The sequence below is a fragment of the Rattus norvegicus genome, chromosome 1 (assembly GCF_021556685.1).
Source record: "Rattus norvegicus strain SHRSP/BbbUtx chromosome 1, alternate assembly SHRSP_T2T, whole genome shotgun sequence".
NCBI lineage: Eukaryota > Metazoa > Chordata > Mammalia > Rodentia > Muridae > Rattus > Rattus norvegicus.
The window spans coordinates 151,599,721-151,612,223 of NC_141534.1; the positions used below are offsets into that span (position 1 = coordinate 151,599,721).

General features: G+C 38.3%; 1 protein-coding gene across 1 annotated transcript in view; it reads right to left on the reverse strand.

The window, feature by feature from the left end:
• Positions 1–12,503, reverse strand: part of LOC148007748 (uncharacterized) — a 192,754-nt gene that overhangs the window by 173,412 nt on the left and 6,839 nt on the right. The gene's annotated exons all lie outside the window — the stretch shown is intronic.

The window sequence follows — 12,503 nt, forward strand, 5'->3', positions numbered from 1 at the left end:
TTTGGTGTCCAGACATCTACACACCCACAGAACATACATTCTTCTTCCTGTCTTTCACACATGCATACACACACACGCACACACACACATGCACACACACATGCACACATATAAATGTTTATGCACATGTACACACATTTTCACATGCACATTCCCTCATTTCCCTCATACCTAATTACCATTATAATGAACTAAATCTCACAAAATAGAAGGTATTAGAGAACCAATCATCATTCTGAAATCAGGAATACCTAGCAGTTTTTCAATATCAAGGCAGACGTTAAAATGCAGTTTGACTTCTGTGCATAATATGGGTCTCATTTCCCATGGATTGATATCTTAAGATGTGACATTTCCCTAACTGAAATAGTACTTCTACTCATTATTTATTCTTTTTATATGAATAGAGTACTACCTGGAATGGACTCAGTAGTTTTAGAATAAGTTCTTCCTGGTCATAAAATAATACATTTGGGTATCTTTTCCTTTCCTCTTTAAGAAGAATTATTTCTCGTTTTAATTTTATCTCTTGTTGAAAATAGCTTGTTTTCTCAACTCATAAATTTTGATCACATTTTCCCCTTACTAATTTTCTCCTTTCCTCCTCATAAAACCTCCTATTGTTATTCACCAAATTTCCGTTTCCCAGAAAACAAACAGGTATCTAAGGTCTTAGGGATAATTAAGATAAACTAAAATAAAACATAACAATCAAAAACTAATCCCTGGTACTTGGGAGAAACTGATAAACGTAAAGAAGAGAAGCCAAAGGAAGGCACAGGAATCACAGAGCTACTTGTTTTGAGACTCAGAAACCCCATAAAAATAGTAACTTGGAAGCCACATTGTATATGAAAAGGATTTGCAGGGTAGAAAAGAGAAGAAAAAATATACTAAAATACATAAAATTAGTCCATAATAAAAAATTACCAAATATAAAGCAAACATTTTATATTACATTATGAGATAAGATATTCCAAAATGTGCACTTGAGTTTCTTTTCTATTTACCATGTAATACTGGCATGAAGTCTATCCTTAGTATAGTAGTTCCCTCACCCCCATCCTGGTATGTCTCATTTTGAGTAAGCCAAATTATCATTTAAAAGTATTTATCAATTGATGAATCCTTTTGTGGTAGGAGTAGGAATGTATGTTCTCTCTCTCTCTCTCTCTCTCTCTCTCTCTCTCTCTCTCTCTCTTTAGTTTTGGGTACCTATCTGATGCAGACCAGTGAAGGCCTTGTACATGGTGCCCAGTTTCTCTATGTCCATATGGAGACTTATCAGACTGATTTAGAGGATCTTCCATCTTCTTTGGCTCTCATACTCTGCCTACCCTTCTTCAGATTTCTCTGAGTCCTGAGTAGAAGGATTTGATAGAGATATTCAATTTAAGGCCAAGGATTATTATAAGGTCTCTCATTCTGCATAATGTTTGGCTATGCTGTATTTATTCTCATCTGCTGCGAGAGAAAGCTCTGACATTTGCTAAGCAAGGCACTGATCCAGAATATAGTGAAGGAGTCAGCTTATTGATTCTCTGCCTTGCTCTGTCACTCTCTGCATTTTTCTATCTTTCTCTCTGGCTATCTCTGTCTCTGTCTCTCTGTCTCTCTGTGTTGGTCTCTATCATCTCTCTCTCTTCCTCCTTTCCTCCCTCCTTGTCCCTTGTCTCTCTCCCTCTCTGTCTCTCTCTGCCTCTCTGTCTCTGCCTCTCTGTCTCTGTCTGTCTCTGTCTGTCTCTGTCTCTCTGTCTCTGTCTCTCTGTCTCTGTCTCTGTCTCTGTCTCTCTCTCTCTCTATCTATCTATCTATCTATCTCTCTCTATGCCATAGAATTAACATAACTTGTAGGCAGCATTCCTATCCATTCCAGGACTCTCTTGTTGAACACCTGCCTTATAGCTTTCCTTACTCATGGTGGGATATTCCATATCTACTTTCTTGTATCCTTAACTCTTAATCCTGAACTACATGGCCAAAGCTATCGATTTCTGCTACTTTCTGGGGCTGGTCCTGTCCTTCCCAATTCAATTATAAGTTCACTACATTTTTTCCCAATGGCTTTGTTAACTGTCTGCATTTGGTGGTTCTGGAACATTCTCTGTAGTCAGACTGGCTTTGAACTGAGATATATGCTTACATATGTTCCCCCAAGAGCTGGTATTGAAAGTATGCATCAATATACTGGGGCCCAAGCTTTTATTTTCTTTCCATAATTTGTAAGCTTGGTTGAGTGGGGTCTTACCATTAAATCACCACTCATTTTTTTCCATGCAGGATCAGACTTTTCTTCAAACATTTTCCTAGTATTCATTTTTTTCACCTACTGTGTATATATTATTAGATTGTTCTTTTTCATTATAGATATTTATAGGACTGTCCACTAATAAGTAGACAACATAGTCAGTACTAGAATTATTTTATACTACTATTGCTGTTAATCCAAAATTCTTCAATTTAGCTTCAGGTAGATTTATTTTAGCCAAGGGCCAAAAGCAGTCACATTCTTCATGAAAATATAACAATAAATGTTTCTAAGCTGTAAACTTCATGTGCCAGCATGTCATAGTTCATATCACTTTCTGCACAATTGTCTTCCATGTTCATACTACTATGGCCCCTTAAGGTCAGCTTAAAAATTCAATTGCTTTTCTATACAGAAGTCCCAAAGTTCACATTTCTCCAAACAAAAGCATAGTCTAGCTTATCACAGCATTACCATAATCCCTGGTACCAGTTTTTCTTTTAGAGTTTGATTGATTCAAAGATGCAACATGATTGTGGTGAAACTTATAAAGGAAAATATTTAATTTTGGGCTGGCATACAGGTTCAGAGGATTAGTTCATTATACTTATTCTGTGACACAAGGTAGTAGCAGTCATACATGGTACTAAAAAGATAGCTGAGAGTTCTAATCTGAATTAGGCACTAAGAAGGGAGAGAAATTGACCTGGCTTGAACTTCTGATACTACTTTTATTCAAACCATCCTAACTTCTAGCCCATATTTCTTATATATCCTTTAATTGTCTCATTGCTCTAGCTCAGAGTTCAAACACTATATTGAATAGGTATGGAGAGAGCAGACAAAATTGTCTTATTCCTGATTTTATTGGAATTGCTTTTTGTTTCTTTTTTAAGTTGATGTCTATGAGCTTGGTGTTCACTGTCTTTATTATGTTTAGGTATGTCCCTTGTATCCCTAATCCCTTCAGGATTGTATATACATTTACATACATGTATACATATACATATACATATTACACTATAAATTTTATTCCCTGCCTGGTCCAACTGTCCACTCCATGAAGGTCCCAAATCCCATATTTCCTCCCACTCCTTCCTGCCCTCCCCCCATCTCCACAAGGATGTTTTGACCCGACGAACCCCAACACAACTCTAAACTTCCTAGGGTTTCCAGTCTCTTAAGGGTTAGGTGCATCTTCACTGACTTAACACAGACCCAGGAGTCCTTTGCAGTATATGTGTTGGAGACCTCATCTCAGAGGCATGTGTATGTTGCCTGGTTGGTGATCCAATGTCAAAGAGATCTCAGGGTTCCAGGTTAATTGAGATGGCTAGTACTCCTATAGGATTTCCCTCCTTCTTACCTTCCTCCAGCTTTTCCCTAATTCAATAAGAGGGGACAGCAGCTTCTATTCATTGGTTGGGTACACATATCTGCATCTGGCTCAGCTGCATGTTGGGTCTTTTGGAGAGCTGTCATGGTAGGTCCCTTTTTGTGAACACCCCATAGCTTCAGAAATGGTGTCAGGTCTTGGGATCTCCTTTTGAGTTAGATCCCACATTGGGCCTGTCACTGGACCTGCTTTTCCTCTGGCTCTTCTCCATATCCATCCCTGCTTTTTTTTCAGAGAGGAAGAATTATGGGTTAGACCTTTAGCTGTAGGATAGCAACCCCATCCTTTACTTGATGCCCTGTCTCTCTGCTGGGGGTGGATTAAATAAGTTCCCTCTTTCCACTGTAGGACCATTCATCTAGGGTTCCCACCTTTGAGACCTGAGAGTCTCTCACTTCATAGGTCTCTAGTACAATCTATAGGGTCTTCCCAAAGTCCTTTCTCCAGAGGTCTCCTATTTCCATTCTTTCTGTTGGCCCTCAGGATTTAAATCTTTTCCCCCACCCAATAAAAGATCATGTTCCCCTTCCCTTAACACGAATGCCCTTTCATCTCCTCTCCTTCCCTACCTTCCTCCCTGCTTTTCGTTGCTTTATCACCCCCCCCTAAAGTGGGACCGAGGCAAACTCATTTGAGCCCTTCAGGTTGGTGACCTTTTGGAATTCTGTGGCCTGTGTTCTGGATATTCTCTAATTTTTTCTGTTAATAACCACCCATTAGTGAGAACATACCATGCATGTCCTTTTGGCTCCAACTTACCTCATTCAGCATGTCATTTTCTACTTCCATCCATTTGCCTGCAAAACTCAGGATGTCCTCCTTCTTTCTTTTAATTGGATATCTTTTATTTACATTTCAAAGGTCATTCCCGTTCCAGATTTTTCTGGACATAAGCCTCCTATCCCATCCCATTACCCTTCTAATACAAGTGTGTTCCCCTCCCAATCCATACCCTCTTCCCAAACCCCCAAATTCCCCTACACTGGGGGTCCAACCTTGGCAAGACCAACGGCTTCTCCTTTCATTTGTGCCCAATAAGGTCATCCTCTGTTACGTATGCAGCTGGAGCCATGGGTCAGTCCATCTATAGTTTTTGGGTAGTAGTTTAATCTCTGGGAGCTCTGGTAGGTTGGCATTGTTGTTCTTATTGGGATTGAAAGCCCCTTCATCTCTTTCAATCCTTTCTCTAATTCCTCCAATGGGGGTCCCGTTCTCAGTTCAGTGATTTGCTGCTTTCATACACCTCTGTATTTGATATGCTCTGACTGTGTCTCTCAGTGGACATCTATATCTGGTTACTGTCAGCATGCCATTCTTAGCTTCCTCAATCTTATTTAGTCTTGGTAGGTGTATATATAAGGGGCACATGTGGGGCAGGTTCTGAATAGCCATTTCTTCAGTCTGTGCTCCAAACTCTGCCTCCATATCCCCTACTATGAATATTTTTGTTCCTCATTTTAAGAAGGAGTAAAGCATCTGCACTTTGGTCATTTGTCTTCTTGAGATTCGTGTGGTCTGTGTACTGTATGTTAGGTAATTTGGGTTTTTGGGCTAATATCCACGTATCAGTGAGTACATACCATATGTGTTTTACTGTGATTTCATGAAATCACTGTTATTGATAGCTGAGTAATCGTCCATTGTGTAGATGTACTATATTTTCTGTCTTCATTCGTGTGTTGACGGGCATCTGGGTTGTTTCCAGCTATTATAAATAAGGCTGCTATGAACATAGTGGAGCATGTGTCCTTGTTGTATGTTGGAACATCTTTGGGGTATATGTGCAAGAGTGGTATAGCTGGGTCCTCCTATAGTCCAATGTCCAATTTTCTGAGGAACCTCCAGACTGATTTTCAGAGTGGTTGTACCAGTTTGCCATCCCACCAACAATGGAGGAATATTCCTCTTTCTCCACATCCTTGTCAGCATCTGTTGTCATCTGACTTTTTTATCTTAGTCATTTTGACTGGTATGAGTTGGAATCTCAGGGTTGTTTTGATTCGCATTTCCCTGATGTCTAAAGATGTTGAGCATCTCTTTAGGTACTTCTTGGCCATTGGATATTCCTCATGGGTTGACTCTGAATTGTTCTTGACTAAAATAAATACAAGGACAAAATGTACAGAAATCAAAGGAAAGGCCATCCAGTGACTGGCTCAACTTGGGATATATCCCACGTGTTGGCACCAAACCCTGACACTTACTGACGCCATTTTGTGTTTACAGTCAGGAGCCTAGCAAGGCTGCCCTTTGAGAAACTCTATCATTAGCTGACAGACTCTGGTGAAAATATTTACAGCCAACAATTGAACTAAGGTCAAGGATCCTATAGAAGAATTAGGAGACGGATTCAAGGAGCACAAGGGGAAGGCAACCCCATAAGAAGACCAAAATATCAACTAAACTGAAACCCTGGGTGATCCCAGAGACTAAGCTACTAACACAAGAGCATAAATCAGCTGGTCCATTGCTTAGAGCACATATATCTGTCTTGTCTGGCCTCAGTGAAAAGGACATGCCTAATTCTGTAAAGACTTGATGTCCCACGGAAAGGGTTATTCATGGGTGGTGGTGGAGTGTGTGGAGCACCCTCCCAGAGGCAACATGGAGGGTGGATGTTATTAATTCTTGGAGTAGGAACTGGAAGGGGGACAAGATTTGGAATGTAAAGGGAAAAACAGGTAAGAGAAGAATACTAACATGAAAATAGGAGTTTATACATTATTTGTTTTATTTGTTAATGTTAAAAACGTCACAATGAATGAATATTAAGGCTGCAACTATAATTGCAACCTAAACCTCTAACCACAATCCCAGATGTCTGTAGAAATCAGCAATTACCATGTGACACTATTTATCCCAATTTCCTGCCTGCAGATCTATCTGGATAAGTCCAGCAATAGTGATTTTTGGTTTATCTCCTTTGCACTTTATTTTCTGGGAACAACTCAAATTGAATCCCTCAAAGCGTGGTGCTGCCAGGGACAACTGTGTATGAATGCCAAGCCATAAATACTTGCTTGCTGTGTGCCTGGAAGACCTATCAGAATCACAACAGACTACTTGCCAGAGACTATGAAAGCCAGAAGATCCTGGACAGATGTCATACAGACCCTAAGAGAACACAAATGCCAGCACAGGTTACTGTATACTGCAAAACTCTCAATTAACATAGACGGAGAAACCAAGATATTCCATGACAAAACCAAATTTACACAATATCTTTCTACAAATCCAGTGCTACAAAGGATAATAAATGGTAAAGCTCAACGTAAAGAGGCAAGCTATTCCCTAGAAAAAGCAAGAAACTAATCATCTTGGCAACAAAACAAAGAGAAGAAAAGCACACAAACATAATCTCACATTGAAATATGAATATAAAAGGAAGCAATAATTACTATTTCTTAATGTCTCTCAACATCAATGGTCTCAACTCCCCAATAAAAAGACATAGGTTAACAAAATGGATATGCAATGAGGACCCTGCATTCTGCTGCCTACAGAAAACACACCTCAGAGACAAAGACAGACACTACCTCAGAGTGAAAGGCTTGAAAACAATTTCCAAGCAAATGGTCAGAAGAAGCAAGCTGGAGTAGCGATTCTAATATCGAAGAAAATCAATTTTCAACTACAAGTCATTAAAAAAGATGAGGAAGGATATTTCATATTCATCAAAGGAAAAAATCCAAGATGAACTCTCAATCCTAAATATCTATGCTCCAAATAAAAAGGCACCTACATACGTAAAAGAAACCTTACTAAAGCTCAAAACACACATTGCACCTCACACAATAATAGTAGGAGATTTCAACACTCCACTCTCACCAGTGGACAGATCATGGAGACAGAAATTAAACAGAGACATAGATAGACTAAGAGAAGTCATGAACCAAATGGACTTAACAGATATTTATAGAACACTCTATCCTAAAGCAAAAGGATACAGCTTCTTCTCACCATCTCATGGTACTTTCTCCAAAATTGACCATATAATTGGTCATAAAACAAACCTCAACAGATAGAGAAAGATATAAATAATCCCATGCATCCTCTCGGACCACCGTGGGCTAAAGCTGGTCTTCAAAAACAATAAGGGAAGAACGCCCACATATATATATATATGGAAATTGAACAATGTTCTACTGATAACGTGGTCAAGGAAGAAATAAAAAAAGAAAGTAAAGACTTCTTAGAATTTAATGAAAATGAAGGTACAACCTACTCAAACTTATGGAACACAATGAAAGTTGTGGTAAGAGGAAAATTCATAGCTCTGAGTGCCTTCAGAAAGAAACAGGAGAGAGCATATATTAGCAGCTTGACAGCACAACCAAGAGCTCTAGAACAAAAAGAAGCAAATACACCCAGGAGGAATAGAAGGCAGGAAATAATCAAACTCAGAGCTGAAATCAACCAAGTAGAAACAAAAGGGTCATACAAAGAATCAACAGAACCAAAAGATGGTTCTTTGAGGAAATCAACAAGATAGATAAACCCTTAGCCAGACTAACAAGAGGACACAGAGAGTGTGTACAAATTAACAAAATCAGAAATGACACAATAATACTCAATAAAATTTTGGCAAAACAAATTCAAGAGCACATCAAAACAATCATCCACCATGATCAAGTAGGCTTCATCCCAGGCATGCAGGGATGGTTTAATATATGGAAAACCATCAATGTAATCCATTATATAAACAAAAATTCAACACCCCTTCATGATAAAAGTCCTGGAAAGAATAGGAATTCAAGGCCCATGCCTAAACATAGTAAAAGCCATATACAGCAAACCAGTAGCTAACATTAATCTAAATGGAGAGAACCTTGTAGCAATCCCACTAAAATCAGGGACTAGACAAGGCTGCCCACTCTCTCCCTACTTATTCAATATAGTTCTTGAAGTTCTAGCCAGAGCAATCAGACAAAAAAGGAGATAAAGGGGATACAGATTGGAAAAGAAGAAATCAGAATATCACTATTTGCAGATGTTATGATAGTATATTTATATGATACCAAAAGTTCCACCAGAGAACTACTAAAGCTGATAAACAACTTCAGCATAGTGGCTGGGTATAAAATTAACTCAAATAAATCAGTAGCCTTCCTCTACACAAAAGAGAAACAAGCTGAGAAAGAAATTAGGGAAGCAATACCATTCATAATAGTCCCAAATAATATAAAATACCTCGGTGTGACTCTAACCAAGCAAGTAAAAGTCTGTACAATAAGAACTTCAAGCCTCTGAAGAAAGAAATTGAAGAAGACCTCAGAAGATGGAAAGATCTCCCATGCTCATGGATTGGCAGGATTAACATAGTAAAAATGGTCATTTTAACAAAAGCGATCTATAGATTCAATGCCATCCTCATCAAAATACCAATCCAATTCTTCAGCGAGTTAGACAGAACAATTTTCAAATTTATCTGGAATAACAAAAAACTCAGGATAGCTAAAACTATCCTTAACAATAAAAGGACTTCAGGGGGAATCACTATCCCTGAACTCAAGCGCTATTACAGAGTAATAGTGATAAAAACTGTGTTGTATTGGTACAGCAACAGACAGATAGACCAGTGGAATAAAATTGAAGACACAGAAATGAACCCACACACCTATATTGACTTGATTTATGACAAAGGAGCCAAACCATCCAATGGAAGAAAGATTGCATTTTCAGCAAATGGTGCTGGTTCAACCGGAGGTCAACATGTAGAAGCAAGCAGATCGAACCATACTTATCACCCTGTACAAAGCTTTAGTCCAAGTGGACCAAGGACCTCCACATCAAACCAGATACATTCAAACTAATAGAAGAAAAAGTGGAGAGGCATCTCAAACAAATGGGAACTGGAGAAAAATTCCTGAACAAAACACCAATGGCTTATGCTTTAAGATCAAGAATCGACAAATGGGATCTCATAAAACTGCAAAGTTTCTGAAAGGCAAAGGACACTGTTGTTAGGACAAAGCGACAACCAACAGATTGGGAAAAGATCTTTACCAATCCTACAACTGATAGAGGGCTTATATCCAAAATATACAAAGAGCTCAAGAAGTTAGACAGCAGGTAGACAGATAGCCCTATTAAAAATCGGGTTCAGAGCTAAACAAAGAATTCACAGCTGAGTAAAGCCGAATGGGTAAGAAACACCTAAAGAAATGTTCAACATCTTTAGTCATAAGGGAAATGCAAATCAAAACACTCTAAGATTTTACCTCACGCCAATGAGTATGGCTAAGATCTAAATCTCTGGTGACAGCAAATGCTGGCAAGGATGTGGAGAAAGAGGAACACTCCTCCACTCTTGGTGGGATTGCAGACTGGTACAAGCATTCTGGAAATCAGTCTGGAGGTTCCTCAAGAAATTGGACATTGAACTACATGAGGTCCCAGCTATACCTCTCTTGGGCATATACCCAAAAGATGTCCCAACATATAACAAAGACACATGCTCCACTATGTTTAGCAAAGCAGCCTTATTTATAATAGCCAGAAGCTGGAAAAAACAAAGATGCCCTTCAACAGAGGCATGGATACAGAAATATGTTACATCTACACAATGGAATATTACTCAGCTCTCAAAAACAATGACTTTATGAAATTAATAGGCAAATGAATGGAACTGGAAAATATCATCCTGGGTGAGTTAACCCAATCACAGTAAAATGCACATGGTGTGCACTCATTGATAAGTGCCTATTACCCCAAATGCTTGAATTACCCTAGATGCACAGAACACATGAAACTCAAGATGGATGACCAAAATCCGAATGCTTCACTCCTTCTTTAAACGGGGAACAAGAATACCCTTGGGAGGGAATAGGGATGCAAAGTTTAGAACAGAATCAGAAAGAACACCCAGTCAGAGCCTGCCCCACGTGAGGCCCATAGATATACAGCCACCCAATTAGACAAGATGAATGAAGCAAAGAAGTGCAGGCTGACAAGAACCGGATGTAGATCTCTCCTGAGAGACACAGCCAGAATACAGCAAATACAGAGGCGAATGGCAGCAGCAAACCACTGAACTGAGAACGGGACCCCCGTTGAAACAGTCAGGGAAAGGACTGGAAGAGCTTGAAGGGGTTCGAGACCCCATATGAACAACAATGCCAACCAACCAGAGCTTCCAGGGACTTAACCACTACCCAAAGACTATACATGGACTGACACTGAGCTCCAACCTCATAGGTAGCAATGAATAAACTAGTAAGAACACCAGTGGAAGGGGAAGCCCTTGGTCCTGCTAAGAATGAACTCCAGTTCACTTATGATTGTTGAGGGGAGCGTGGTAATGGGGGGAGGATGGGGAGGGGAACACCCATATAGAAGGGGTAGTGGAGGGGTTAGGGGGATGTTGGCCTGGAAACCGGGAAGGGGAAAAACAATCAAAATGTAAATAAGAAATACTCAAGTTAATAAAGATTAAGAAAAGACAATAGACATTTGTTTCTGTAGTTTTATCCTCAGACTGTTCATCATTTGATTAAAAAAATGCTACTTCAACAATCCTTTCCTCTAAATATATATGTAAAATATTCAGTAAATCACTTGCAAAATGATCCAGAAACACATTAAAAACCTCATCCACTATATCAAGTAGGATTCAAACCAGGGATGCAAGTCCACTATTTGCACCCTTAGAGTTCCTGTGTTCTCATAAAATAATGGTGGTGGTTGTTCTTTTTTTTCTCCTTGCATCCTTCCACTTTGGTCATGTTTTTTACATTATCTGTTGTAGTTTTCTGGTAGAATGTTGGGGTCACTTAGGTATAATATCATATCACTCACAAATAGCAATACTGTAAATTCTTCCTTTCAAATTTGTATCCTCTTGATATCCTTTAGTTGTCTTATTGCTCTTGCTAGAATTTCAAGTGATATATTGAATTGATAGGGATAGAGGAAGTCCTACATTTTAGTAGAATTGCTTTAAGTTTCTCTCTGTTTAATTTATGTTTGCTATTGTCTTGCTGTATATAGCTTTTATTCTGTTTAAGTGGGTACATTTTATCAAGGAACTTTCAAAGACTTTTAATATGAAAGGGTTTTGGATTTTGTGAAAGGCCATTGCAACATTTAATGAGATAATAAGATAGATTTTTTTCTTTTAGTTTGTTTACATGGTAGAGTACAATGATTGATTTTTTTTTAACTGAAACATCTATGATTCCCTGGGATGAAGCCTATTTGATCACAGAGAATGATGATCTTGATGTTTGTTTGGATTCCATTTGCAAGTATTTTATTGAATTTTTTGCATATATGTTTAGAAAAGAAGTTGATCTGGAATCCTCTTTCTTTGTTGACTTTGTGTGGTTTAATTATCCGGGTGATTGTGAACTGATAAAATGAATTTTGCTGTGGTATTTTTATTTTTCTTTAGTGGAATAATTTAAGGAGTATTTGTATTGGGCCTAACCTTTTTTTGGTTGGGAGCAATTTTATAATTGCTTTTTAATCCCTAAGAGTTATAAGAGCTGTTTAAATAGGTTATTTGATCTTGATTTAACATTTTTAAGTGTTATTTGTCCAGAAAATCATCAATTTCATTAAAATGTTTTAATTTTGTGGAGTAAAGACATTTGAGGTAAGAGTTAATGATTCTTCGATTATCTTTGCAGTCTGTTTTTATGTTTCCCTTTGCATTTCTGATTATGTTTATTTGGATGCACTTTCCCTGTCTTTTAGGTAGCTTGGTTGAATGATTTGTTTATCTTCTTGACTTTCTCAAAGAACCAGCTCTTGTATTTCTTAATTCTTTTCACTGTTTTATTTGTTTCTCATTTATTGATTTATGTACCAATTTTGATTATTCTATTCATCTTATGTGTGTTTCTTCTTTTTTTAACC